The sequence below is a fragment of the Salvelinus sp. IW2-2015 genome, linkage group LG22 (genome assembly GCF_002910315.2).
Source record: "Salvelinus sp. IW2-2015 linkage group LG22, ASM291031v2, whole genome shotgun sequence".
Lineage (NCBI taxonomy): Eukaryota > Metazoa > Chordata > Actinopteri > Salmoniformes > Salmonidae > Salvelinus > Salvelinus sp. IW2-2015.
Window position 1 is genome coordinate 22,790,013 of NC_036862.1, and position 12,427 is coordinate 22,802,439.

Sequence of the window (12,427 nt, forward strand, 5' to 3'; positions counted from 1 at the left end):
TATGTTAACTTGTGCCCTTTAGGTGATCTGAGAGGGACTAAAATGGTCATGGCAGACCTACGTAAGAGGTTACCAGACCAGTCTGGTTACTTAGCCAGCCCCACTGGGGATAGACAGGCCAGGTCTGGGGCAGTGTGTGTGTATTTGTGAAGAGACAGAGCTGTCCTTTCTGATCTYGTCTAACCCGGTGGGCACAGTACCGCTGGAAGATGGACCTGCCTGAGAAGATACTACTGGAGGCTGTGGAGAACCACCAGAACATGTTCCAACAGTTGAGCTGAGTAACACACACACACACACACTAAAAAACATGATCCGACAGYAGACAGGTAACCTTAATATCCAATTCTGGAATAGGTTGGCCTAACAGCTCATCACAATACCTAATCTAGATTCAAGAGACTATACTTCACCAAGTTGAGAGTCACGACACATGCTACAATGAAGCAGAGCTGTATGAGAGCTCGAACTGTGTCACAGACCTGGTCAGGCTAACAGACAGACAGACGCTGGGCCTGGGGGATATTTGGCTGACACTTCGGTCCCCACAGTGCAGTGACATCATAGTAAGTGCGTCCCAAATGGCACCCTATTTCCTACATAGTGCCCTGGTCAAAAGTAGTGCACTATAAAGAAATAGGGTACAATTTGGGACACAAAAAGTGGCTCTCAGTGCAGTGAGGCTCTGGGCTGATTCAGTCATCAGCACCCTGTCTGTCCAGCTGCTGTCACACCTCTCCTCACCGGGACCAGAGTGTGACGCACTTGTCACTGGACTTGTCACTGGGCCTGTCTCTGACCTGTCTATGGTTTGTAAAGCAACAGCTCAGTTGGCCATGACAGTTCMAGCAGTTAGTAAAGAGAAAAACACATGGCATCTATCTTCGTTTGTAATCATTGGTACCCCCTGTATATAGCCCCTCTATTGTTATTTACTGCTGCTCTTAAATGATTTGTTCTTATCTCTTACTTAAAAAAAAAGTGTACTATAGGTATTTTCTTAAAACTGCGTTGTTGGTTAAGGGCTTGTAAGTAGGCATTTCACTGTAAGGTTGAACAGGTTGACCTGTTGTATTTTGCGCATGTGACAAATCATTTGATTTGAAAAAACATCCTCTCACTATGATATTATTCAGTGGTTTATTAGATGGCCTTTGACTATAGCAGTTGAGGATTTTTTCTAGGATAACCCAAATGTGTCACACATGACCCATCACAAAATACAAAACAATATAAATGCCTCCCCATTGGGATCAACGGAGCTCTCTCTCCCTGCCCTCTGTCGACTGCACTGATTCAGTCAGTTTAGCCAGGAATGACWCAAGTGTCACTTTTTCTCTCTTCGTCAAGTGCCAATTCCATCCAGTCAAAGGAACATGTCAATCCAATTTGTTTCCCATACTCAACCCTTTGATGGACATCTGGATTGGAGTAGTTAGGACTGAAATGAACCCAACCGAGTTGCATTGCTGATTAGAGAGCTTGTGGTTGGACCAGGGGGTTGCTGTTGGCAGGGCAGGTGTGTGTGTGTGTGTGTGTGTGTGTGTGTGTGTATGTGCGCGCGTATGTGACTCACTTCTCTCTAAAGTTCCTGATTTGCTCAGCGCTGCTTGTCATGTTCATCAGTGGTGGTGATGTCTGTTTTCATTTGACCACCTAGTTTAATTGAGTCATGTTGGCACAGAATGAAGCCATTTGGAGTCGGTTTGGGTTTTTGATGTTTTTTCAATTAAATGTTCAGGGTTAATGATTGACATTAGGTCAAGTCAATCTTAGAGGCTCTCTGAGGACTTCTGATGGAAATGTAATCCGGATAGACTGGTTGGATCTGATCACTAAACCCCTTGGTATAATGGTCTTGGAGTTTAAACATTTCTATTGTAGAGAGCTTTAGAGGACAATGGTAATGATGTGGATGTMTTCCTGCAAGACACTAATACTCAGATTCATAACCATCTCCATTCCTCCGTCCCGCCATCCATCGTTCTCGTTAGAATAGATACTTTTAATGGAGCACCATGTCAGCATTGATACAGTACTGTATGAACAATCCACTTTAGAGTGAATGACTGCCCTTCCAGAGGACAGCCAGCGACCCATGTGGGAGTGTAATGTGATTCCACATCACATAATATAAATAAAATAGACACATAATGAGGCCTGAGGGACCTGTGTGTGTGTCAGCCTGGGCTGGTGATATGACTGAATTAAAGTGGGATTTCTCCAAGGGCCCTGTATGGGGGCCGGGGGAATGTACAATTATGTTTTTCAGTTTGATGTCTCTGTGTAAAGCTGTTCTGTGATGTGATTTACCCTTCAAATGTATCAGAGACAGTAGCCCAGCCAGTATGGATTTGTTGTCGCTTGCTGCCATTATTCAGGTTAATGTTGTTTCATACTGCATTGATCCACAGCATATAACTTTTTTKGGGGTCATGCAATTAGTGCATGAAATCAATCTTTTGAAAACTTTACTGTTTACTTTTAGTTTTTTGGGCTTGTGTCAGAGTGCTTGGCATGTGCATTCATGCACCCTTGTGTGCGCATCGGTGTGTTTGTGTGTGCATGCAAGGAGAAATACACTGAGTGAGTGTGGCGTGTGTTGATTCTAGGCAAGGTGAGCAGCGTCTAGGCACTGCCAGGAGATCCATAGTGATCAGTGGTAGCTGGAGAAACTGAGACCTCCCAGTGGGAAGAGGAGAGGGACTTGGCCTGGCTCCAACTCTCTCTCTCACTCTCTCTTTCATTTTTGTATACCTCTCTCCCTGACTTTTCTCTGATTCTCCCACTCCATATTTTCTTCCCACCAGTYCATTCCTTTTAAAGGGGAATGGGAACACAACCCTAAATAACCCCTTTCTTATTATTATTCATAATAAGACATCATGTTCCCCTTTAAATCGTTGAGGGGGAGTGAACAAGTGTACATCACAGGCAGAGGAGGTTTGCGTAGTCATTAGGCTCTCCAGCTTCATGGTCCCCAAGGCACAGTTCCCCCAGGAGATCAGGTGGGGGTGCCTCTGAAGGTGTTGGAGGTGAAGAGAAGTTGTTGGCCCAACCCTAAGGGAGAGGAGAGATTGCTTCTCCAGCTTTGTCTCTTTCTTTGTCTCCCTTTCAGTCCTAATGCCATTTGGCCATAATCCGTTTCTTTCTATTCTTACTGTAAATGTTCCTTTCTCTAGGGTGTGTTCGGGCGGCGCTGTTTCGCTCTGACCGCCACCTCTTCTCTCTTTTGAAGTCTATACAAACACAGAAGCACATTGAGGCTTCTGACTAAGGCAGGGCCGAGCCAGGTCATAGAAGAGCCTTAATCTTGAACAGAATTGCAAATCACAGTTTCAACTGTGTCTGTCAGCCTAGCATCGTCTCCGTCTCGCTCTATATACCAGCATGGTGCCTTAGGTAAAAAAAAAAATACATCTTCACCTTGCATGTCTTTGAGTACACAGTCATTATACACTGAGTGTACAAAACATTGAGAACACCAGCTCTTTCCATGACCTAGACTGACCAGGTGAAAGCTATGATCCCTTATTGATGTCACTTGTTGAAGGGGAGGAACAGGTTAAAGAAGGATTTTTAAGCCTTGAGTCAATTGAGACTTGGATTGTGTATGTRAGCGATTGAGAGGGTGAATGGGCAAGAAATAATATGTAAGTGACTTTGAACGGGGTATGGTAGTAGGTGCCAGGCGCACCAGTTTGTGTCAAGAAATGCAACGATGCTGGGTTTTTCACGCTCAATAGTTTCCCATGTGTATCAACAATGGTCCATCACCCAAAGGACATCCAGCCAACTTGACACAACTGTGGAAAGCTTTGGAGTCAACATGGGCCAGCATCCCTGAGGAATGCTTTCGACACCTTGCAGATTCCATACCCCGACGAATTGGTGCTGTTCTGCAGTGTACAGTGAATTCGGAAAGTATTCAGACCCCTTGACTTTTTCACATTTTGTTACGTTACATTATTCTAAAATGGATAAAAAATAAATAAAAAATCTCATCAATCTACACACAATACCCCATAATGACAAAGCAAAAGCAGGGTTTTAGAAATGTTTGCAAATGTATAAAAACGGAATAAAATAAATATCACATTTACCTAAGTTTTCATACCTTTTGCTCAGTACTTTGCTGAAGCACCTTTGGCAGAGATTACAKCCTCGRGTCTTCTTGGGTATGACACTACAAGCTTGGCACACCTGTATTTGGGGAGTTTCTCCCATTCTTCTCTGCAGATCCTCTCAAGCTCTGTCATGTTGGATGGGGAGTGTCACTGCACAGCTATTTTCTGGTCTCTCCAGAGATGTTCGATCGGGTTCAAGTCCGGGCTCTGGCTAGGCCACTCAACGACATTCAGAGACTTGTCCCAAAGCCACTCCTGCGTTGCCTTGGCTGTGTGCTTAGGGTCGTTGTCCCGTTGGAAGGTGAATTGTCTTCCCAGTCTGAGGTYCTGAGCACTCTGGAGCAAGTTTTCATYAAGGATCTTTCTGTACTTTGCTCCGTTCATCTTTCCCTTGATCCTGACTAGTCTCCCAGTCCCTGTCGCTGAAAAGCTTCCCCACAGCTTGATGCTGCCACCATAATGCTTTACCATAGGGATGGTGCCAGGTTTCCTGAGAGCTGTGTAAGGACATCAGGGCCAATCTGTGACCTGCAGCAAGGCTGGGATGGGCTACAGGACAATAGGCAAGCAGCTGGTGAGAGGCAACAACTATGTTGGCGCAATTATTAGAAAATGGAAGAAGTTCAAGATGACGGTCAATCCCCCTCGGTCTGGGGCTCCATGCAAGATCTCACCTCGTGGGGCATCAATGATCATGAGGAAGGTAAGGGATCAGCCCAGAACTACACGGCAGGACCTGGTCAATGACCTGAAGAGAGCTGGGACCACAGTCTCAAAGAAACCATTAGTAACACACTACGCTGTCATGGATTAAATCCTGCAGCGCACGCAAGGTCCCCTGCTCAAGCCAGCACATGTCTAGGCCTCGTCTGAAGTTTGCCAATGACCATCTGGATGATCCAGAGGAGGAATGGGAGAAGGTCATGTGGTCTGATGAGACAAAAATAGAGCTTTTTGGTCTAAACTCCACTCGCCGTGTTTGGAGGAGAAGGATGAGTACAACCCCAAGAACACCATCCCAACCGTGAAGCATAGAGGTGGAAACATCATTCTTTGGGATGCTTTTCTGCAGGGGACAGGACGACTGCACCGTATGGAGGGGGGATGGATGGGCCATGTATGCTAGATCTTGGCCAACAACCTCCTTCCCTCAGTAAGAGCATTGAAGATGGGTCGTGGCTGGGTCTTCCAGCATGACAACGACCCGAAACACCACGCAGGGCAACTAAGGAGTGGCTCCGTAAGAAGCATTCAAGGTCCTGGAGTGGCCTAGCCGTCTCCAGACCTGAACCAATAGAAAATCTTTGGAGGGAGCTGAAAGTCCGTTTGCCCAGCGACAGCCCGAACCTGAAGGATCTGGAGAAGGTCTGTATGGAGGAGTGGGCCAAAATCCCTGCTGCAGTGTGTGCAAACCTGGTCAAGAACTACAGGAAACGTATGATCTCTGTAATTGTAAACAAAGGTTCTGTACCAAATATTAAGTTCTGCTTTTCTGATGTATCAAATACTTATGTCATGCAATAAAATGCAAATGAATTACTTAAAAATCATACAATGTGGTTTTTCTGGATTTTTGTTTTAGATTCCGTCTCTCACAGTTGGCTTGACATGCTTTGTAAGTGGAAAACCTGCAAAATCGGCAGTGTATCAAATCCTTGTTCTCCCACTGTGTGTGTGTGGTATATATATATTATATATATATACTATATATACACACACACACACACACACACACACACACACACACACACACACGTAGTCCCCCTTATCGACAGGAAGGGGCGTTGAGGAGCACAATAAGAGAAGCAGGTTAAGTGTCTGAGTCGGGGGAACAAGAGAACATAACTGCACACTGATATCAGTTCAGAATGTCTCTTTCTCCCCTGTAGAAGACACTGTTTTGCTCTGCTAAGCATTCTGAGGACAGAACAGAACACTTTGGCAACACACAATTAAAACCTCTTTGGAACTGACTGCTGAATAGAGCAGAGAAGTCTTGGAGAGGCGCTGACTGCTCTGCTTGCCTCTGTCTCTGACTCAACAACCTCCCAATGTTCCTACAACGTCCCCATAACYTTTCTACAATGTCCCCCCCAATGTTCGTACAACGTTTCTCTTCYGTTCCTATGAGAAAGCTGAAATGGCATTTGATTGAATACGTTAAAAGCAGACTTCACAGCATTGTAAGTGCAGTTTTAATTGCTACGGCTACCTACAGTACTGTAACACTCTGCTCACGTTTGTGTTATGTTAATGTTGTCATCTAAAGTGACATTGACACACAGGCACAGAGGCTCAAGACCAAGGACATTTTATTTTGATGGCATTGGGATTTTTGGAACGTCTTACCTGTACAATACTAAGGTTYYTCAGTTGCCATGTTATTGCCAAAGCGCTGACCTYAAGTCMCGTATCAGTTTTAGAGGTAAACATCGACCCTCATGCCCACATTTACATTTGTGGTCCCTGATTTCAAAGCAACATCTGACCTTTGAACCACATCCAAACAGATTATTCTTCCCAGGCAGATGCCCAACCAGACAGCTTGTTCCTTCCAGGTCATCCTATAGTACAAYGTTTCTGGGACACTGTAAAGTCCATAGAGAATAAGAGCATTTMCTCCCAGCTGCCCACTGCTCTGAGGCTAGGAAACACTGTCACCACCGATAAATCCACTATAATTGAGAATTTCAATAAGCATTTCTCTACGGCTGGCCATGCTTTCCACCTGGCTACCCCTACCCCGGTCAACTGCCCGGCACCCTCCACAGCAACAACCCTTTATTTAACCAGTTAGGACTAGTTGAGAACAAGTTCTCATTTGCAACTGTGACCTGGCCAAGATAAAGCATAGTAATTTGACACATACAACAGAGTTACACATGGAATAAACAAACATACAGTCAATAATACAGTAGAAAAATAAATCATATATACAATGTGAGCAAATGAGGTGAGATAAGGAGGTAAAGGCAAAAAAAGCCCATGGTGGCGAGGTAAATACAATATAGCAAGTAAAACACTGGAAGGGTAGATTTGCAGTGGAAGAATGTGCAAAGTAGAAATAATGGGGTGCAAAGGAGCAAAATAAATAAATAAATAAATACAGTAGGGGAAGAGTAGTTGTTTGGGCTAAATTATAGATGGGCTATGTACAGGTGCAGTAATCTGTGAGCTGCTCTGACAGCTGGTGCTTAAAGCTAGTGAGGGAGATAAGTGTTGCAGCTTCAGAGATTTTTGCAGTTCGTTCCAGTCATTGCAGCAGAGAACTGGAAGGGAGGACGACCTAGGAGGAATTGGCTTTTGGGGTGACCAGTGAGATATACCTGCTGGAGCGCGTGCTACGAGTGGGTCTGCTATGGTGAAAGTGAGCTGAGATAAGGTGGGGCTTTACCTAGCCCGAGACTTGCAGATAACCTGTAGCCAGTGGTATGGCGATGGATATGAAGCGAGGGCACACCAACGAGAGCGTACAGTCGCAATGGTGGGTAGTAATAGGACTTTGGTGACAAACGGATGGCACTGTGATAGACTGCATCCAGTTTGTTGAGTAGAGTTCTTGGAGCTATTTTATAGATGACATCACCGAAGTCGAGGATCGGTAGGATGGTCAGTTTTACGAGGGTATGTTTGGCAGCATGAGTGAAGGATGCTTTGTGCGATATAGAAAGCCGATTCTAGATTTAATTTTGGATTGAGATGCTTAATGTGAGTCTGAAAGGAGAGTTTACAGTCTAACCAGACACCTAGTGTTTTGTAATTGTCCACATATTCTAAGTCAGAGCCGTCAGAGTAGTGATGCTGGACGGGCAAGCAGGTGCGGGCAGTGATCGGTTGAATAGCATGGATTAGTTTTACTTGCGTTTAAGAGCAGTTGGAGCCACGGAAGGAGAGTTATGCATTAAAGCTTGTCTGGAGGTTAGTTAACACAGTGTCCAAAGAGGGGCCAGAAGTATACAGAATGGTGTCGTCTGCGTAGAGGTATCAGAGAATCACCAGCAGCAAGAGCAACATCATTGATGTATACAGAGAAGAGGTCGGCCCGAGGGTTGAACCCTGTGGCACTCCCATAGAGACTGCCAGAGGTCCGGACAACAGGCCCTCCATTTGACACACTGAACTCTATCAGAGAAGTAGTTGGTGAACCAGGCGAGCAATCATTTGAGAAACCAAGGCTGTCGAGTCTGCCAATAAGAATGCTGTGATTGACAGATTCGAAGCCTTGCCAGATCGATGAATACGGCTGCGCAGTAATGTCTCTTATCGATGGCGGTTATGATGTCGTTTAGGACCTTGAGCATGGCTGAGGTGCACCCATGACCAGCTCTGAACCAGATTGCATGCGGAGAAGGTACGGTGGGATTCGAAATGGTCGGTAATCTGTTTGTTAACTTGGCTTTCGAAGACCTTAGAAAGATAGGGTAGGATAGATATAGGTCTGTAGCAGTTTGGGTCTAGTGTCACCCCCTTTGAAGAGGGGGATGACCGTGGCAGCTTTCAATCTTTGGGAATCTCAGACAATACGAAAGAGAGGTTGAACAGGCTAGTAATAGGGGTTGCAACAATTTCGGCAGATAATTTTAGAAAGAGAGGGTCCAGATTGTATAGCCGGCTGATTTGTAGGGGTCCAGATTTTGCAGCTCTTTCAGAACATCAGCTATCTGGATTTGGGTGAAGGAGAAATGGTGGGGCTTTGGCGAGTTGCTGTGGAGGGTGCCGGAGTTGACCGGGGTAGGGTAGCCAGGTGGAAAGCATGGCCAGCCGTAGGAAATGCTTATTGAAATTCTCAATTATAGTGGATTTATCGGTGGTGACAGTGTTCCTAGCCTCAGAGCAGTGGGCAGCTGGGAGTAAATGCTCTTATTCTCTATGGACTTTACAGTGTCCAGAAACGTTGTACTATAGGATGACCTGGAAGGAACAAGCTGTCTGGTTGGGCATCTGCCTGGAGAATAATCTGTTTGGATGTGGTTCAAAGGTCAGATGTTGCTTTGAAATCAGGGACCACAAGGTAAATGTGGGCATGAGGGTCGATGTTTACCTCTAAAACTGATACGTGACTTAAGGTCAGCGCTTTGGCAATAACATGGCAACTGAAAAACCTTAGTATTGTACAGGTAAGACGTTCCAAAAATCCCAATGCCATCAAAATAAAATGTCCTTGGTCTTGAGCCTCTGTGCCTGTGTGTCAATGTCACTTTAGATGACAACATTAACATAACACAAACGTGAGCAGAGTGTTACAGTACTGTAGGTAGCCGTAGCAATTAAAACTGCACTTACAATGCTGTGAAGTGGCTTTTAACGTATTCAATCAAATGCATTTCAGCTTTCTCATAGAACAGAAGAGAAACGTTGTACGAACATTGGGGGGACATTGTAGAAAGGTTATGGGGACGTTGTAGGAACATTGGGAGGTTGTTGAGTCAGAGACAGAGGCAAGCAGAGCAGTCAGCGCCTCTCCAAGACTTCTTGCTCTATTCAGCAGTCAGTTCCAAAGAGGTTTTAATTGTGTGTTGCCAAAGTGTTCTGTTCTGTCCTCAGAATGCTTAGCAGAGCAAAACAGTGTCTTCTACAGGGAGAAAGAGACATTCTGAAACTGAATTCAGTGTGCGTTTATGTTCTCTTGTTCCCCGACTCAGACACTTAACCTGCTTCTCTATTGTGCTCCTCAACGCCCTTCCTGTCGATAAGGGGGACTACGCGTGTGTGTGTGTGTGTATATATATATATAACCACACACACACACAAGTGGGGAGAACAAGTATTTGATACACTGCCGATTTTGCAGGTTTTCCTACTACAAGCATGTAGAGGTCAGCAACTGTGAGAGACGGAATCTAAAACAAAAATCCAGAAAACCACATTGTATGATTTTTAAGTAATTCATTTGCATTTATTGCATGACATAAGTATTTGATACATCAGAAAAGCAGAACTTAATATTGGTACAGAAACCTTTGTTTACAATTACAGAGATCATACGTTTCCTATAGTTCTTGACCAGGTTTGCACACACTGCAGCAGGGATTTTGCCCACTCCTCCATACAGACCTTCTCCAGATCCTTCAGGTTTCGGGGCTGTCGCTGGCAATATGACTTTCAGCTCCCTCCAAAGATTTTCTATTGGGTTCAGGTCTGGAGACTGGCTAGCCACTCCAGGACCTTGAGATGTTCTTACGGAGCACTCCTTAGTTGCCCTGACTGTGTGTTTCGGGTCGGTTGTCATGCTGGAAGACCCAGCCACGACCCATCTTCAATGCTCTTACTGAGGGAAGAGGTTGTTGGCCAAGATCTAGCGATACATGGCCCCATCCATCCTCCCCTCAATACGCGTGCAGTCGTCCTGTCCCCTTTGCAGAAAAGCATCCCCAAAGAATGATGTTTCCACCTCTAATGCTTCACGGTTGGGATGGTTCTTGGGTTGTACTCATCCTTCTTCTCCAAACACGGCGAGTGGAGTTCAGACCAAAAAGCTCTATTTTTTGTCTCATCAGACCACATGACCTTCTCCCATTCCTCCTCTGGATCGCAGATGTCATTGGCAAACTTCGAGACGGGCCTGACATGTGCTGGCTTGAGCAGGGGACTTTGCGTGCGCCTGCAGGATTTAATCCATGACAGCGAGTGTGTTACTAATGGTTTTCTTTGAGACTGTGGTCCCAGCTCTCTTCAGGTCATTGACCAGGTCTGCCGTGTAGTTCTGGCTGATCCCTCACCTTCCTCATGATCATTGATGCCCACGAGGGAGATCTTGCATGGAGCCCAAGACCGAGGTGGATTGACCGTTCATCTTGAACTTCTTCCATTTTCTAATAATTGCGCCAACAGTTGTTGCCTTCTCACCAAGCTGCTTGCCTATTGTCCTGTAGGCCCATCCCAGCCTTGTGCAAGTCTACAATTGTATCCCTGATGTCCTTACACAGCTCTCAGGAAACCTGGCACCATCCCTATGGTAAAGCATTATGGTGGCAGCATCAAGCTGTGGGGAAGCTTTTCAGCGACAGGACTGGGAGACTAGTCAGGTCAAGGGAAGATGAACGGAGCAAAGTACAGAAAGATCCTTAATTGAAAACTTGCTCCAGAGTGCTCAGAACCTCAGACTGGGAAGACAATTCACCTTCCAACGGGACAACGACCCTAAGCACACAGCGCAAGGCAACGCAGGAGTGGCTTTGGGACAAGTCTCTCTGAATGTCGTTGAGTGGCCTAGCCAGAGCCCGGACTTGAAACACCCGATCGAACATCTCTGAGAGACCAGAAAAATGAGCTTGCAGTGACACTCCCATCCAACATGACAAGCTTGAGAGGATCTGCAGAGAAGAAGGGAGAAACTCCCCAAATTACAGGTGTGCCAAGCTTGTAGTGTCATACCCAAGAAGACTCGAGGCTGTAATCTCTGCCAAAGGTGCTTCAGCAAAGTACTGAGCAAAAGGTATGAAAACTTAGTAAATGTGATATTTATTTTATTCCGTTTTTATACATTTGCAAACATTTCTAAAACCCTGCTTTTGCTTGTCATTATGGGGTATTGTGTGTAGATTGATGAGATTTTTTATTATTTTTTATCCATTTTAGAATAATGTAACGTAACAAAATGTGAAAAAGTCAAGGGTCTGAATACTTCCGAATTCACTGTACACTGCAAACAGCACCAATTCGTCGGGTATGGAATCTGCCAAGGTGTCGAAAGCATTCCTCAGGGATGCTGGCCCATGTTGACTCCAAAGCTTTCCACAGTTGTGTCAAGTGTGGCTGGATGTCCTTTGGGTGATGGCCATTGTTGATACCATGGGAAAACTATTGAGCGTGTAAAAACCCAGCATCGTTGCATTTCTTGACACAAACTGGTGCGCCTGGCACCTACTACCATACCCCGTTCAAATCACTATCATATTATTCTTGCCCATTCACCCTCTCACGCTTACATACACAATCAAGTCTCAATTGACTCAAGGCTTAAAATCCTTCTTAACCTGTTCCTCCCTTCAACAAGTGACATCAATAAGGGATCATAGCTTTCACCTGGTCAGTCTAGGTCATGGAAGAGCTGGTTTCTCAATGTTTTGTACACTCAGTGTATAATGACTGTGTACTCAAAGACATGCAAGGTGAAGATGTATTTTTTTTACCTAAGCACCATGCTGGTATAGTAGAGCGAGACGGAACGATGCTAGGCTGACAGACACAGTTGAAACTGTGATTTGAAATTTTTTTTTCTTTTTTTTTTTTCTTTTTTTTTTTTTTTTTTTTTTTTTTTTTTTTTTTTTTTTTTTTTTTTTTTTTTTTTCTGTTCAAAG

General features: G+C 45.0%; 1 long non-coding RNA gene across 1 annotated transcript in view; it reads left to right on the forward strand.

Annotated features, from left to right (window-relative positions):
- LOC111949836 (uncharacterized) overlaps window positions 1-12,427 on the forward strand; it is a 59,308-nt gene that overhangs the window by 6,624 nt on the left and 40,257 nt on the right. The gene's annotated exons all lie outside the window — the stretch shown is intronic.